Source organism: Nomascus leucogenys, chromosome 21 (assembly GCF_006542625.1).
Source record: "Nomascus leucogenys isolate Asia chromosome 21, Asia_NLE_v1, whole genome shotgun sequence".
NCBI classification, from domain to species: domain Eukaryota; kingdom Metazoa; phylum Chordata; class Mammalia; order Primates; family Hylobatidae; genus Nomascus; species Nomascus leucogenys.
In genome coordinates, this window is record NC_044401.1 from 24,360,820 (window position 1) to 24,369,696 (window position 8,877).

General features: G+C 38.9%; 1 pseudogene; it reads right to left on the reverse strand.

Annotated features, from left to right (window-relative positions):
- Window positions 1–1,082: 1,082 nt before the first annotated feature.
- Window positions 1,083–2,058, reverse strand: LOC100583366 (annotated as a pseudogene).
- Window positions 2,059–8,877: the final 6,819 nt, after the last annotated feature.

Sequence of the window (8,877 nt, forward strand, 5' to 3'; positions counted from 1 at the left end):
CATGCTGCTGATAAAGACATACCTGCAACTTGGCAATTTACAGAATAAAGAGATTTAATGGACTTACATCTGGGGAGGCCTCACAATCATGGCAGAATGTGAAAGGCACCTCTTACATGGTGGGAGATCAAAGAAGAGAACTTGTGCAGGGAAACTCCTGTTTTAAAAACCATCAGATCTCGTAAGACTTACTCACTACCATGAGAACAGTACAGGAAAGACCCACCCCCATGATTCAATCACCTCCCACCAGGTTCCCCCCATGACCCATGGGAATTGTGGGAGTTACAATTCAAGATGAGATTTCAGTAGTGATATGGTTTGGCTGTGTCCCCACCCAAATCTCATGTTAAATTCCCACATGTTGTGGGAGGGACCCAATGGGAGGTAATTGAATCATATGGGGGCAAGTCTTTCCCATGCTGTTCTCATGATGGTGAGTGAGTCTCATGAGATCTGATGATTTAAAAAGAGGAGTTCCAAAAACAACAAAAAAACACTATTCAAATAAAAAGTTAACAACAACAACAACAAAAAAAACAAGATTACTCTCTCTCTCACCCCTTTCCCCACTTGGTGGACCCCAGTTTATGGTTGAATTTATTTTGTGGTTACCTCAGAATACAACTAGATGTTTAAATTACAAATCACAGCCCTACACAGATGATCTGAACACATCAGTTCTTTTCAGCGGTGTGTTCCAGGAAGTCTAATATAGCCACAGCCTACTACAGATAGTATTCCATAAGGGTAGGGTACAGGACAGGTTAATTAAGGTCACTTAAGTCTTCATCTTTTACAGCAGATCAGAGCCCAGATGGCTGACTTTTTATGCAGGATTTTTGATAAGAATCCAGAAGAGCTGGTTTCAAGGTTCACGTCGACACTTAACTGTAACCTTCTTATCAAGAAGTTGTGATCCACATGAAGTCCACAATGAGTGCAGCAAATCTGAGGTAGTCAACCCTTACGAAGCCTCAGTATCTGCACATAAAATGATTTTGAAATGATCACCGGCTATGGTTTGGTTTTGTATTTGCAGAGTAAATATGAAGGAACACTGTTGAAACTAGTTCACACATTTATATAACAATGAAAATTCCCCTAAATCCAATATGCATAAAGCAGTCATGACACTTTAACTTCCACAGTGAAATAGGGCTGATCATGAAATCGACTGATGTGCATTGGTGTATGTAGATCCAGCAGAGATCAGATGATGAATGGCTGTTTGTGGTGGTTAGCAGTAGTCTAGTTGTCTCAGAAGGGTTAGCAAAGCCTATTCCTTCATTGTATTGTGAGTGGCTCCTTTTCTGATTTTCAAGCACAGCATACTGGTTGTCTAGCTGAAGTTTAAGGGCCTGGTTTTTTGAAACTTCATCCCTACCTCTATTTTTGTGTCTTATTACTTGAAAGCTCTTCTCCATTTCTTTATCCTTCTGGCTTTCTATGTGCTTGGTAGTTGACTGCAGGGATGGGAACTGTGTATTGCTGTAGATTTCTGGTGGTCCTTGTGGTGTTTTCCTCGTTATGGTTAACCTGGCCCCAGGAGGCCTACACACACACACACCACTAGTCATTGCCGGTTCTGGGGTTTCTGTAACAATTACTGGAGCCAAAGGTGCTTGTACTGGAGCTGTTTTACTCCAGGGACCTGAAGATTTTTCTGTATCACCACCACCTCCATCTTCTTCCTAGTTATCACCTGGATCTTGTCTCTTCAATAGGGACTTCTTCCTTTTCACTTATTTGCATTGCCTGAACCCCGAGGCCGCTCTAATCAACCTCCTTTTACTCCAAGCCTTTCCATTCACCTTTGTCCTTCTTCACAGCTTTGGTGGCGACCTCTGGGCCCGCAGCTTCCGCGCTCGGTCCCGCCTTCGCCCAGCCAGGTCCCTGCGCCCGCCCGCCGCCCTCTAGAATGCGGAGCTCCAGTGCTCCCGCCGCGCTGCCTGCTGCGCCCGCGGAACTCGCCGCCCGGTTGCTCTGCTCCTTCTTCTTCTTCTTGTCCCAATTGGCAAAGAAGTTGTGCAGGCTCCGCTCCTCTGTCGCGGCCATGGCCTTGGCCTCCTGGACCCCGATGGGTGGAGCAGGCGGCTGGCGCGGCCCGCGGGGCTCCCAGCTCCGCGTCGAGGCCGGCTCTGGCGACGCCTCAGCCCCGCGGGGTCTCCGCGGCGTGGGCGGCGGGGCGGGTGGCTTCCCCTGCCTGCTGGCTAGCGATTTTTGTTCTACATTAAGGCCTTTTTTGCTTTAACTTGAAAGAAGTTCTTTGACAGAGTATGTTGCCTGGTTAAGAAAGTAACTTGAAGTATGCGTTAGGATTGTGAAATGTCTGGTGAGTATGCCAATCCTGAAGGTGGAACCAAAAAGCCTTTGATGTAAAGGGCAGTGGATGCTGGAGGCTCTACATTAGGTGCTGCTAATGCCTCATCTAATTAGGTCTAAATTGTATAGTAAACTGCAGTGGGAAGAATATGCTTTCTGGTGAGGCTAAGGGGTTCACTGATCTATCCTTACAAATTCAGAGCAACATGAACAAAACCTCAGCTAAAACCCATTTAAGTGTCATGGATTGTGCATGATGTTTAAGAATTCCTTATATACTTCTGCCCAAATTTTCAAGGTATTGGCTGCTGTATAGATACAGCGATTGTCCCAGCTAGCTTTGTTTTCAACCTTTTGGTGTGTCTTTATGTTCACTTAGAGAGTCAGGGCGAAAGATGGGTGATGTAGCACTTCTGTTTTTAATGATTACAGCTGAAAATACCTATTAATAGTAGTTTTTGGTCCTTTAAAGGGACTTGAAGAAGCTACGCAGGATTACAGAAGAGTGTCCACCTAGTGAGATAGTCTGGCAGTTTCCTAGTTTTGTATCTTTGGTTCAATAGAAATATCTGAAAGTGATAATGTGACCACTTGATGCAGAGTCCGGGTTTCTCTATAATAAACCCCTTTGCCAAATGCATGAGTTGCAGACTTGCTACTGGCAAGAGTGAAGCAAGTGGGGGAGTAAAACTATTTTGATGTGGGAGCATTTTCGGATAGGAGTTTAGTCTTGATGAAAGTGTCCGTGCAGGAATTGGACTCCGAGGAGGGTTACAGTATCTCCTGACGGGACCTGCCACCCACGTCTGGGCAATAATGTTGATATTTGAGGTGGCAGGCACAATGCCTGCCTTCTAATGATTTGGGTGAGTAGCTGAGCCAGCCAAAGGGAGGTTGAATGATTAAATCAGAAATGGGATTCTTGGTAAACTGAAAACTTTATTTGGGAACCAAAAACCTTAAAAAATAGTCTCTTCATTGTTGATCTGCGTATTTTCCATGAAAAGTATGCATTTTTTCCCAGCAAAATTTTGTTGGCGGTTATGTTACTGAAGAATGAACAGAGATGTATAAGTGGAGGTCTTATGTAAAGGTAATACTGTACTCGAAATCTGAAGACTTGCAGCAGATTTAAACTTCAACTCTTGTTATAACTTTTTAAAAGATTGTGAAAATATCAAAATGTACATGAATTGAGTTTTAATATCCTGTATGATAGGTGGATGAGGCTGTCCATTTTACCATTTGTTTGAATTCTCAGGCATGGTTTGGCAGTGCAAGAACTCTGTAACATTAACAAATTCAATAAAAAGTAAATGTATGGGAAAAAAAAGAGGAGTTCCTCTGCACAAGCTCTCTCTTTGCCTGCTGCCATCTGTGTTAGATGCTAACACTTTCTCCTCCTTGCCTTCCACCGTGATTGTGAGGCTTCCCCAGCCATGTGGAACTGTAAGTCCAATTAAACCCCTTTCTTTTGTAAATTGCCCAGCCGGCAGTATGTCTTTATGAAAATGAACTAATACAGGTGGGGACACAGCTAAACCATATCAGTTCTGTTAAATGAAATGTATGTTTATTGGTATGCATATATTCAACTATCATTGCATCCCTGGGATGAATCCCACTTGTTCGTGGTGAATGATTTTTTTTAAATGTATTGGTGAATTTAATTTGCTAGTATTTTGCTGATAATTTTTTTGCACCTATGTTCATTAGGCTACTAGGACCTGTAGTCTTATTTTGTTGTTGATGTTGTTTACTTGTCTGCTTTTGATATCGCAGTCATGCTGGTCTTGTAGAATGAGTTTGGAAGTATTAACTCCTCTTCAATTTTTGGAAGAGTTTGAGTAGAATTGATAATACCTCTTCTATAAGTTTTTAGTATCATCCAGCAGTAAAGCCATCAGGTCCAAGGATTTGCTTTGATTGGAGGCCTTTTATTCCTGTTTCAGTATTTCATCATCATTATTATTTTTATTTTCATTTTTTTAGACAAGATCTTGCTCTATTGCCCATGCTGGAGTACAGTGGCATAATCATAGTTCACTGCAGACTTGAACTCCTGGGATTACAAAGTCTTCCTCAGCCTTTGGAGTTGCTGGGATTACAGGCATGTGCCACCATGCACAGCTAATTTTTTATTTTTTGTAGAGACAGGGCTTTGCTATGTTGCCCATACTGGTCTTGAACTGTTGACCTCAAGTCATCTTCCTGCCTTGGCCTGCCAAGTGTCAGGATTACAGGCATAAGCCACCACACCAGACCCCTATTTCAGTCCTACTACTCATTTATGATTTGTTCAGATTTTCTGTTTCTTTATGGTTAAATTTTGCTAGTTTCTGTATGTCCAGAAATTTATCTTCTAGGTTTTCCAATTTGTTGGGGTACAGTTCTGCACATTAGTCTCTAATGATCATTTGTATTTCATTTTTAATGTCTCCTTTCTTGTCTTCAATTTTATTTAGTTGGTTCTTCTCTCTCCTTTTTTATGTTGAGCTCATGAATTGTCATTTTGTTATGTTTTCAAAAAACTAACTCTTTGGTTTTTTATTTTGTGTTATTATTGAAGTCTCAGTTTCATCTAGTCGTGCTCTTATTTTTATTACTTCTTTCCTTATGCTAATTTAGGCTTAGTTTGTTCTTGTTTTTCTAGTTCCTTGAGGTGTATGGATAGGTTGTTCATTTGAAGTCTTTCTACTTTTTGACGTAGGCATTTATTGCTATAAATTTCCCTATTAGAACTGTTTTTGCTGTATCACATAGGTTTGGTATATTGCAATTTCCTTTTCATTTGTCTCAAGGTATTTTTAAATTCCCTGTGTAATTTCTTCATTGATCCATTTACTGTTTAGGAACATGTTGCTTAATTTCTATAAATTTGCAGAGTTTCCAGTGTTCATTTTGTTATTGATTTCTAGTTCTATTCCATTGTTGCCAGAAAAGATACTTGACATGATTTAGTCTCTTAAAAAATTGGTGACTTGTTTTGTAACATAACATATGGCTTGTTTTGGAGAATATTCCATGTGCTGATGAGAAAAATGTGTATTCTGGAGCTGTTGGATGAAATATTCTATAAATTTCGGTTATGTTCCTTTGGTCTAGAGTGCAGTTTAACTCCAAAATTTGTTGATTTTCTGCCTAGGTGATCTGTTCATTGCTGAAACTGGGGTGTTGAAGTCCCCTAATGTTATTATATTGCAGCCAGTCTATCTCCTTAGGTCTATCAGTATTTATTTTATATATTTGTATGCTCCAGTGTTAGATGCTAATTTATTTACAATTGTTATACCCTCTTACACCATTGTTTCCTTTTTCATTATATAATGGCCTTTTTGTTCTAATTACCATTCCTTATTAAAGTCCATTTTATCTGATATAAGTGTAGCTACTCCTGTTGTTTCTAAAATTTCTATTTGCATGATGTATCTTTTTAAATCTCTTCTGTTTTAGTCTGTGCATATCTTTATAGGTGAAGTGGGTTTCTTGTTGACTGCATATAGTTAAGTCTTTTTAAATCAATTCAGACACTCCATGTCATTAATTGAGAAAATTTAATATATTTACATTCAAGATTATTATTAATGGGTGGATGTTTACTACTGCTATTTGTTACATGTTTTTTGGTTATTTTGCAGATCCTTTCTTTCTGTCTTACTATTTTCCTTTGCGGTTAAGTACTTTTCTCTTGTGGTATGATTTGATTTTGCACTATTTATTTTTAGTGTATCTGTTTTAGGTTTCTGCTTTGTGCGTATCATGAGGTTTACATTATCATCTCATTGTCTTATCAAGTTAAACAGATAATAACTCAACTTTAATTGTAAAGAAAAAAAGTAAAAATACAAACTATATACATTGACACCATCTCCCCACTTTGACTTTTTGATGTTTTCATTTGTGTCTTTTTATTTTGCCTATCTCTTCTTATTCAATTTTTATAATTATTTTTGTTTCAATAGTTTTGTATTTTACTCTTCATATTTAAGATGTAAGTGGTTTACTTACCCTATTTACATTATTAAAGTATTCTAAATTTGTCTATTTTCTTTTTTTTACCAGTAAATTTAATTTCTCTAGATTTTGTCCTTGTTGTTACGTGTTAGCCTTCTTTTTTTGTGAGGGGGTTGAAGAATTACCTTTGGCATTTTTTATAATACAGGTTTGATGTTGATGTTGTGAAAGGAAAATATCTTGGGGCCCGAAATCACTGAGAAAAACTCAAGTTGGAAACTGCTTAAGGCAAACCTGCCTTCCATTCTATTCAAATGTATCCCTCTGCTCACTGGGATAGATGCATATCTGATTGCCTCCTTGGAAAGACTAACCAGAAACTCAAAAGAATGCAACTGTTTGTATCTCACCAATCTGTGACCTGGAAGCTCCCTCCCACTTCGAGTCTTCCTGCCTTTGCTTTAAGTTGTCCTGCCATTCCAGACCCAAGCGATGTACTTCTTACATATATTGATTAATGTGGCATGTCTCCCTAAAATACACAAAACCAAGTTGTGCCCTGACCACCTTGGGCACATGTCATCAGGACTTCCTGAGGCTGTGTCACAGGTATGTCCTCAGCCTTGGTAAAACAAACTTTCTAAATTAACTGAGACCTGTCTCAGATTTTCTAGGTTCACAATGTTTTCCCTCATTAAAAAAAAAAAAAATTGAACAAGTCTTTGTCTCTCCTGTTTGAAACAAAACTTTGCTAGATACAATATTTTTGATAGACAGCGTTTTTTCTTCAGCATTTTGAACATAGCATCCTAAGGTGGAGTGTTTCTGCTGAGAAATCTGCTGAAAGCCGTCTTGAGGCTCTTTTGAATGTGATATGTTTCTTTCTGTTTCTGCTTTAAGTATTCTTTTTTGTCTTTGATTTTTGCTAATTGAATTATGCTCTGCTTTAGGAAATCCCTCTTTGAGTTGAATTTGATTGGTGATCTCTGAGCTTCCTATATCTGGATGCTGTTATCTTTCTCCAGTTTTTAGAAATTATCCAACATCATTTTTAAAAATATGCTCTCTAGGCCTTTTACTCTCTTGTCTCCTTTGGGGATCTCTATTATGCTGAGGTTAGTTTGCTTGATGGTGTTACATAATTCTCACAGATCTTTTTCATCCTTTTTAATTCTTTTTTCTTTTTGATCCTCTGATTGGTTAATTTCATTTGTTCTGTTTTCAAGCTGGCTATTTCTTTTCTCTGTTTGATTATGTCTTCTGTCAAAGTTTTCTAATGAGTTTTGTTCAGTTTGGTAATTGCATTGTTTATTAATGCAATTTATGTCCTTAAAAAAATTCAATTTTTTATCAAATTTGTCATTTTGTTCCTGGGTTGTTCTCCACATTTTTAGATTTTTGTTTGTATTGTCTTGTGCTTCTCTGAATTTTTAAAAGAGAATTACTCTGAACTCTGTCAGAAATTGTATGAGTCTTCAACTCTTCTGGGCCTATTGCTGGAGTTTTATCAAGTTCTACTGGTGGTGTCATATTTTCCAGTTTTCACAATCCTTGCGTTTTTACATTTATGTCACTACATTTGAGAAAACAGCTACATCTTTCAGGTTTTGTAGGCATTTTTTGGTCATCCTAGAACTTTATTACTTAGTGTTGCAACTTAAATGCTAGCCTGTTGTCATAGCTCATTCAGGGGGTGAAGTGGGGGACACTTACAATGAGTTCTGGAGGTAAAACTCTGCACTAGAGCTAATTGTCTTGCCATTGTTTCCCCATCTGCCTTGCCATTGTTTCCCCATCACTTACAGTGAATATTGGAACTTCAACACTGCTCTGGAGCTACACCACTACCCTGCCATTATTTTCCCCAGCATCAGAAAGACTTATAATGAGCACTGGAAAATAAATGCCACGTTAAAACTAAATTACTGCCCTTCCATTGTTTTCTGGTCTGAGGAAGACTTAAGTGGGCACTTGAACTTAATCCCAACTATTTAGTTTTCTACAGACCAAAGGAACACTCCACACAAACCCCTGGGTTTTGTGGAAAATTTGGCCAGGGATTTGAGCTTTCCTGTGGTCTCTTCCACATGGTGTCTCTGCTGATTGAAGTGCAGAGCAGCTGCCAAGATTTACATGGCAGTCACTGTGTCCCAATATACTTCAGGTAGTTCAGCCCTTCTGTCGCTTCCAATGGTTCCCATGGGATGCAACTACTGTGGTAATTCCTGTGAAAATTCTCGTACTAGTAGGAAGATAAACCTCCACCTCCAATTCTCTCCTCTCCCCTCAGAAACAATAGTTATCTAGTGAAATTCTGTTAATGGCATATGCCAGCTTGAGGGAGGAAGTAACACAGCCTGAAAGTACAGTTTCTCTTAAGGGTCATTGCTTCTCTTGATTCTGAGCCCAGAAGATTTCTCCATTACTCTCCTGAGTTCATCTGAATTCAGAGTAGTATTCTTGTCTTTGAATCATTTCTAGTTGTGTTTTTGTGGGGAAAATGATGCCAGAGAACCTTCTATTCCAAAATCTTGATGATTTCATTTCAAAAATGTTATTAATTCTTCTTTAAATGTTTGGTAGAGTTCACCAGCAAAG